This window comes from Lathyrus oleraceus, chromosome 5 (assembly GCF_024323335.1).
Source record: "Lathyrus oleraceus cultivar Zhongwan6 chromosome 5, CAAS_Psat_ZW6_1.0, whole genome shotgun sequence".
NCBI lineage: Eukaryota > Viridiplantae > Streptophyta > Magnoliopsida > Fabales > Fabaceae > Lathyrus > Lathyrus oleraceus.
The window spans coordinates 39,390,591-39,399,859 of record NC_066583.1 but is presented as its reverse complement, the minus strand read 5'-3'; the positions used below and the strand labels follow the sequence as shown (position 1 = coordinate 39,399,859).

General features: G+C 36.7%; 1 pseudogene; it reads right to left on the bottom strand.

Annotated features, from left to right (window-relative positions):
* Window positions 1-8,121: 8,121 nt before the first annotated feature.
* On the bottom strand, window positions 8,122-8,843 carry LOC127084512 (nucleotide-sugar uncharacterized transporter 1-like; annotated as a pseudogene).
* Window positions 8,844-9,269: the final 426 nt, after the last annotated feature.

The following is a 9,269-nucleotide window of genomic DNA, read 5'->3' as shown; positions in this document are numbered from 1 at the left end:
AGGCCTCATGCTACTAGAATGCTTAAAGCTTGAAGATGAACATTGAAAGGACCAAATTCTAAACTCCCTCTTGTCCATTCTTTTTTTGTTTTGTGGAAATTCTTTATTTCTGTGTTCTTGTGCTAGGGATTCCAAAACTTGCCAAGTAGAAGAACCATTGTCATGAGTATCCAAAGTGAGAGATACAAAAGCCATTGGAAGATTCCTAGGAGCTTGATTTGTGTGCTTGATTGCTTGAGATATTTGCTTATTGCTTGCTAATTCCAAAGGATGGGAGCTACTTGGATCATTACTATGATCTCAAGAAGGGAACTCCATTGTGGTTTTATTTCGTTCCTTCATCTTTGTATGTTTAGGACTTAGCCATTCTTCTTCTTCCCTCCACTCTAACCCAAGCCAAAACTTTTGTGCAAACGTTAACCTTGTTTTCAAAATTAGAAACCTAAGCATTATGCTTTTGATTTTCCAACTTCTTTTCGTAACACTTATTTTGAATTGAATCCTTAAGTCAACTTTGACCATACTTTGTAAATACTTTTCATTGGTAAATACAACTCACTCACTTGTTTTTGTGGTTTCAATGGCCACTTTTGCCAAAGCTTTTCATAAACATTAGCTATTAGGTTTGAGTTATCCTTGAGGTTGATATAATACTCATCTATATCCGTAGTGATGGACTATAAGACTTTCATGCTTATTATCGGGTTAACCCCTCACAAGCATGTTGAAGCTCTCCTCACATGGTGGATTTGTGGTTTTAGGTTGAGTTTTCTCCCTTGGATAACAAAAGACCTTAAGGCTTTTGACCAATCAATTCACCAACTTGTTTTGAGATTTTTACCCCGAACTACGAGGTTTTGATCCTAATCTTTTTTAAGATGGTACGTAGGCAATGGGTTTATCCATTCAAACACAAAAGTTGTAAATATTTTGTACATTCTTCTCTCATCTCCCCAATCATGTTTGCACAAATATTCTTCACAAATACCAACCTACCTTACAACAATTGTGAAAAGGGCTCCCTTAGAGTACTAAGGATGTTTTGGGTGCTTAAAACCTTCCCATTACATAACCAACCCCCTTACCCAGATCTCTGACATTTTTATTAGTTTTTGATTTGATAAAACTTCTCGGTTTTTGTTCGCTTTCTAACCTTTCCTTTGGATAAATAGAAGTGCGGTGGCGACTCGAATTGTACGATTTAATTTTGATTTACTTTTGATTACCCCGCTACACAATGGACATGCAATGGCAAAGAAGATGTTGAGAGCAGGTTACTATTGGCTGACAATGAAATCTGATTGTTGCAAGTTTGTGAAGAAATGCCACAAGTGTCAAATTTATGCAGATAAGATTCATGTTCCTCCGACACTATTGAACGTCATTTCCTCCCCACGACCCTTGTCCATGTGGGAAATTGATATGATTGGTATGATTGAGCCCAAAGCTTCGAACGTACATCATTTCATTTTGGTGGCTATTGATTACTTCACAAAGGGGTTTGAAGCGACCTCGTATGCGAATGTAACCAAGCAAGTTGTTGTAAGGTTTATCAAGAATCAGATTATATGCCGCTATGGTGTGCCAAGTAAGATCATTATTGATAATGGATCGAACTTGAACAACAATATGGTGGAAGCTCTTTGCAAGGACTTCAAGATTGCACATCATAATTCTTCTCCCTATAGACCCAAGATGAATGGGGTTGTTAAAGTTGTGAACAAGAACATCAAGAAGATCATTCCGAAGACGATTGTGACATACAAGGATTGGCATGAGATGCTCCCATTTGCTTTACATGGATACCGTACATCCATCTACACTTTAGCAGGGGCAACCCCTTTCTCTCTCGTTTATGGCATGGAAGTTGTGCTCCCCGTGGAGGTTGAGATCCCATAAATGTGTGTATTGATGGAAGCCAAGTTGACTGAAGCTGAATGGTGTCAGACCAGATATGATCAGCTGAATTTGATTGAAGATAAGAGATTAACTTTCATCTGTCATGGTCAGTTATATCAACATAGAATGAAGAAAGCATTTGATAAAAAGGTCAAGCCTCGTATGTTTAGAGAAGGTGACCTCGTTCTCAAGAAGATTCTATCTTTCAAACATGATGCTATGGGCAAATGGACCCCTAATTACGAAGGTACATATGTTGTGACGAGAGCCTTTTCAGGCGGTGCTTTAATTCTTACAACTATGGATGGTGAAGAGTTCACTCGTCCTATAAATGTTGATGCAGTCGAGAAATACTCCTCCTAAAAAAATAAAAGAATAGCTCGCTAAGTTGAAAACCCGAAAGGGAAACTTAGGCAAAAATGAGCGTCTCGGTGGATTGAAAACCTGAAAGGGAGATCCAGGCAAAAGTTAGAGACATAAAACAAAAAATTTATCCCAGTAGATTGAGTACCCCACCTTGGGGCAATCTAGGAAAAAATTTGGGATTATGGCAAGTAACTGCATCTGACCGGTCCTTATCTTTGAAGCAGTTTCGAGTAGTCATTTGATTCTGATTCGTCATTCTCAACCAAAGACAAGAGCATAACGAATTTCAAAGTTGGCAGGGAGAGTAGTGATCATTGTATTCAATGTATCCCTTTTCCATGTAAATTACCATTTCTCAAACTTTGTAAAGATCCATGGAGTCTCACCAATTGTGGACTAACATTCTATTAAATAAAGTTGAGCTTTTATCCAATTATTTCTATTTCTATTTTTACTTATGTTAAATAAAATTGAATTTTTATGATGATAATTTTGAAATAAATCAATGAGTAATTATTTTTCTTAAAATAATAAAAATATTCACTTTAAGAGTAATCTATTTCAGCAAGGAATACCAACAGCAATCTGAGAACAAGTAAGTCTTGCGGAATACCAAGCAGTTGGCTTGTTAACTTTTTCCTCTCCAAAAGTTCGTCGTTAGTTCCCAGCATGGTTAAGAGGTTTCTCCCCAAGCGCCTAGTATCCTCGGTTGAGCTGATGATTGGTCCCCTTTGCAAATTCATCTTCCCCGGCTAAGGTGTTCATGTTCTGCATCCTCCAGTTTGTAATTTGATGATTGGACTCTGGATATCCCGGGACCTTTATTTGTTTTCCAGATCCCCATTTGCATTTATTTGTCTTGCATAGCCGCGACAGTTGCTCCCTTTGGGTGAGTCTGATCCGGTTATCTTTGCCTTGGAATTGGTTTATTTCGTAATTTCCAAGAAGAACTTGATGATTATTGAGGAGTGTGACGATCTTTGGTTTGTTCCAACAAGTCATAACATCCCCATCAATTTTCTCGATTCCCCATCCAGATTTTTATCTTTGATATTGTAAGACCCCAATTTTGACCCTAAGATCCCTCATGCAATTTCATCAAAAGCATTAGCATTGGGATCATACCTTGGCATCCTCCTTACCCCTCCTTCATTGGGTTTGTTTTGGGAGAGATCACCAATCACTTTTGTCGCACCTCGAAAAATGGGGATACGACTTTGAGCGAAGCGCAATCGCACGCTTGCAATGATGGACTGAACAAAGTCGCCACCGAACTTTATTTATTCCTAAAAAGGAAAGGGGAAATATCGATAAAACCCAAGAAAGAACGACAATGATTATTGGTCGTCGCAACCAAATCAGGGTTCGGGAGTCGATTACGCAAGGGGAAGGTATTAGCATCCCTCACGTCCGTTGTATTCAACGGGAACCGTTTAGTTAGTTTTGTTTTGAATGTTAGCTTATGTTAGTCTTCTCAAGTTATTATGCGGGAAAGAAAGAATAGAAGAGAGAAGAAATGTTTTTGGATTTTTGACGAAGGACTAAACCTAAGTTTTTTATTAGTGGGCCTGACAAGATTTACAAATCCTGCTCCTACATATCTCAATAGAGAAGTCAAGGCTTACGTAGTTCTGGGTAGAAAAATGTTTGTTGGTTGGTCGATTTTAGCGAAATCTATATTGTATTAATTGACGAAAACATTATTTTACCCAAAACAGATGAGGAGTGGACGCATACCACACATCGAACGAATTTATAAATCTACATTCGGAAAAGCGTCACTTATCTCGACTCAACAATTGTGGCTGAAACATTGTTTGCATCACCTTAAGACAATATGTCTTTCGTTTATGAAAAAGGTCTTTTGATTAATCGCACGGCGGAGGAAAAGAGTTTGATTGGTTGGATATATTTCAAGTAATGGCGAGAACTTGGATGAGCGAGATATCCATCTCGAATCCTAGTCTCAGGAGTGCACGGTATACACCATGTTCCATTTCCATCTTTATTGACAAAAGTGTTTAATAAAGATTAAGTATTTTTAGGTTTGATTCAGAAAGGGTTTGAATAAACCGCATTGACAATTTTAGACGATGGCGAGAGCTAAGATAGGCAAGGCATCCACCTTGAATCTTAATCTCAGGAGTGCACGGTATACACCATGTTCCATTTCCATCTTTATTGAAAAAGTGTTAAAGTAGGAATTAAGTATATATTTTTTGGGTTTGTAAAGACGGATATTTGAGAACAAGACATAAGCCTTGAGATCGATAGTTCAGGGTTTCACCGGAATGCTAGATTCCAATGGTCCCTTTTTTATTCGAATTATTGAAGCAAATTAACTAATGGACAACGAACACTTGATTAGAATCAAATATTCAAAGGGTTACACCAGAATGCTTAATCCCAACGGCCCTTATTTTGTCCAAGTTAATTACTAAGTGTTTTTAGAATGAAAGAAAAGAATGAACGGTTAATCCAAAACGCGTGGCTCAGGACTGATTATTTGAGGGTTCCCACCGGAATGCAAGATTCGAATGGTCCCCTTCTTTCGTGTTTTAAAAAGGAATTTTATTGGGTTGTAAAGATGGTTTAAAAATAAAATTATATTATAGGGATAAAATTAATTTTACAATTTTATATGTATATCGAATTAATTTTATATATATTATCGAGTTCATTTTATATATATAATCGAGTTCATTTTATATATATAATCGAGTTCCCACCAGAATGCTAGATTCTAATGGGAGGAAATAGAATTAAATGTCGAAACTATGGAAAATTAGTGAAATTTAAAATCGAGAGTTTAGCAAGTTTGAAAGTGATTATTTATATGTGTAAAAGTATGAACATGGGTACTAATAACCTAACTAAATTAATTAACACACAAAAATCGACCAATCGAATAAAAAACAATATCGGAAATTCAACCATTAATTAAATCTAAAAGGTAAACATTTAAAAATATAAACAACTAAATAACGATCAAATTAAATTGATAAAAATATGAAAGTAAAATAAATAGCAAGAAATTATAAAAATTTAAATGAAATAATAAGCATAAAAATAAAAATGGAAATATGCTACTCCCAAGTATCGAACCCATCCCACTAAAGAAAGTGAAACCAACTCCCTCTCCACTAGGCCACTTATGGTCATTTGTTACCTTATTAACAACTGGAATATATAAACCAGAATAGACTAAAATTAAAATTAAAATAAAAAACTAACATGAGGCGGTCTATTAATGGACGACTAATTAAGATAATGGAGGAATCCCAAAGGGTGACCCTAGCCGCCTGGCTGTTGGGTTCAAGAGACTAATAACTAGTAAATTAATAGGGAACACAAAAAACAATACATTAATATACACTATTTAATATAAAAAAGCAAAGGAAGACAAATGTATTAAGTTTTTAAATGGTTTAAATGTTTTTTTTATAAAATAAATAAAAGAAGAGAAAGTGGGAGAAAACGTAACAGAACCCAGAAATCCTTCATCGTCCTCACTCCCTCAATCTCGTCTTCTCTCTCTCAACCGCTCATCTCCTCAATCGCGCACCTCTCTCCCTTAAACGCTCGTTCCCTCAAACCTTCGCACCTACCTCACAATACCCTAATCCCACCCTAAAATGCACAAATCCATGGCTCTCAAAGAAAATCAAATAACAATGCTCACCTTCTGCGGTGGTTTCCACGAACTCCCACAGAAGCTTTTCGGTTGAGAATATTGATTTTTTGCTACAACTCCCTTCTTCTCTTCTGGATTTCCGCCATTTTAGAATTAGGGTTTTTTCTCTCCCTTTCTCGCCTCTGCTTCGACCTTTTTATACTCACTACCTAGGGTTTTCAAGTTGGCTTATGGAGATCGAAACAGGTATCTTTGCGAAACCCTTTCGGTATGCTCAGTTTGGATTTCCCTATTTGATGTTAAATTCGAAAAAGGTAACACAAACCTACACTTTCTTCTTTGAATTTTGTCTCACTCCCCTTTGGGATATTTGTTAACTTTTACCACCTTGCTGAGTTCGTATGTTTTTACTGCAGTGAATTTTGACACTTAGTAGGAGCATATGGTGAATTCATCCGGAGGCGAGCATCGCTGCAAAAACGTTGTCGGTTGCAATGCTCACCTGTAACTTGGTTTGGGGAATCTCACGACAGAAAATGGTAACCTTTTGTTCCTTGCTTATGCTTTTCATGGCATATTACAAAGGTGGTGACTTTGTGCAGGGTTTGGTGCATTGCATTGATTGGTGAGCTGCCATGTGTGTGATGGTTCCAAGTCTCGATGAAGAGCACTCCTTTGGGCAAGAAATTCGTTATCTGCATTTAGCATAAAATGAAGAATGAATTGTTGTTCCAGAAGATTGAGCCAACAATAGCACAAAGTCCTTATGTTACCCGCTGCAGTGACTCGACTTATACGATGGAGGTTAGTGAAAAAAGGTTGTCGCACTTGAAACGGCAATTAGCATCTGCTCTCTATTTAGCAATACCACAATCAGGTAAAGGCTTGTTCTGGTTTGGATTTTCACAGGGTCGCAATGGTTCCACTTGATGAGATATGGAAACACGTCCAAATGCAATAGTAAGCAGTACTGGTGCAAAAAGAGTCTACTGTGATTGTCGGGTTAAAACGTTACTGCAGTAGGTGCAGCAGTGGCAGGCGGTGTTGCTGCAAGTAAAACATGGCTAATGATGCTCCTCAAGCTGCAAATAAACTTGGTGAAGACCTTTGCAAAGTAATATCGCGAGAAGAAGTCTTCAAGTCAACAACGGTATGCAACGATAAATATAATGTACACCGCAAGTTTGTCTTTTTATGAGCTTTGAATTTCAATGAGATTTGATATGTTCTCTTTTGTGAGGGATTTCTTTATGTGTTACAACTTGTGCATTCATCTTGGCAGGTACATAAACCGTGGAATCTCTAAGATCTTTACCAACCTAGAGCTTAGAACCTAGGGCTGAGAGGCTATCCTTACCAGCCTCTTGTCTTTGCGATTTGGCCTACTGTCTGAAGCATTTTCGAGTGAGAGGTGACTAGTCAAAAATTCTGCGGGATTCTTATGGTATGTGTATTAGAAGAATTCTTTGTCGAACTGTACTTGAACCTTCACTTGATATGAGCCAGGACTGAGATTTATGTGCAGGGAAACATCATGAACATGCTTAAAAAAAATCAATTAGTCCATGAAGGGATCGATTATTGTTCATGTGAATCATCCCCATTGTGAATAACCTATTTTGTTACTAATTTACATAGTTGTGCGGAAAACAACAATGATTCTTACAGGCAATTAGTATTGGTGCATTCGTGACTCCATTTGATTTTATTTTAGTGACTGTGAGTGAAGTGAATGTTATGTATTGAAGTTGGAAAAGAGTTAAGCTCTATTGAGGTGGAGGTAGTGAAAGTCGGTTTTTTAACCGTTTTTTTCTATTGTACTATGTTAATGAACTGTGGTGATTCAGTTATTCGATTAAGGTTTTGAAAACTGACTGAAGTTTTTGAGTGTTTCCTTTTGTGCAGGTTATGCTGATTGTGGAATTCTATTATGGACGTTGAAAATAGTTAAAATTCTTGTTATGAGGTTATGTTAGTTAGAGTGGAATTAGGAATTGTTAGGTTAGTTAGAGGTGTTAGAAATATGGTGGAGAATTCCGTTAAAAAAAAGGGTTCTGTTTTTTGAACTGAGCTTCTAAAAAGATTCTAATGTTATATTAACAGTTAGGAAATAAATTGTTGTTATTCGTGATCGTTATTATCATATTGAAAGAGATTAATCTTCTGTTATCATGCTGATTTTCCTGATTGCATTGTGATGTTTGTAAGATGCAGGTAATGTGAATTATGTCGTTTTCCACATCAGCGACAAAGCTGTCCAGTTCTCTTGCTGCTGCAATCTTGACCAAAGGATCTTATTTACAGCACTCGGTACAATCCATGCCAGCGCTACACAAGCAACAAATAAATGGAATTGCAAATTCGTCACTGTAGCCACAGCAACGCCAACCGATACCACTATCAATGCTAACACCTTGGGCAGAGATATTTTCTTCCTATACAATACAAATTCTGCAAAAACTATCGATGGTGTCACTGCAATCTTGCCATCTGATAGAGACCAATGCTATTATACTTCAAGCCAACATTAGCGAAGCCAGTAGATAGAGACATAACAAATCCAAGGGTAAATAAAGTCGACATTCGAGTTGATTTAGAGGAAGGAGATGGAGGAAGGAGAGAAAATGTTTTTAGTACTGCCATTAAAAAACAGCTTACTACATAGTGAATTAGTGTGAGAAGTATAGGGAATTTGAATTTAACAGCTTGAAGCACCATTTTGTTTACGAAAATAATACCAACTGCAACCACAAAATTGAAGGTGAGTGCAGTAGCTGGACCACATAGACGCCGCTGTTGACGTTTTGCACCGTCGGAGAAATTAAATTGATTAAAGATAGAGGCCCTCAAGTCTTCCAAAGCCCTTCCTTTTTCACCAGCACCGCTATCTTTGCGCTTGAGAATCTTTCTAGCGTCTTTTCCAGTTAAGAAACTGAACATTGTATTTGTTTGTTGTATAATTATGAGCGTAATGGGATGTAATGTTAAATGTAGAAATAATCATGAATAAATGTGGATTTTATGGAATTAAGATTTAATTAGTTTGTGATTGACTTTGAAAACTATTGGATTTAATCAAATGGTTTTAAGTTCGTGATAGACTCAAAGGTTAGAATGAATTTTAAATAGAATTTGGATGCTAGCAAAGGTTTTCTTAAAGTATTAATTGAATGGATTTAAGAAAATTAATTAAAATTTTCACAAATGTCAATTTGGAAAGTTTCTCTTTGAAAATCAATTGAAAATGTTTTGATTAAAATGTTCACAAATGTTAGTTGAAAAGTTCCCAAAAATGGATTTGAAATGATCAATGTGGAAATGCACTTGAAAAACAAACAAATGAAACCTTTTGATGTGCATGTAATGTTTT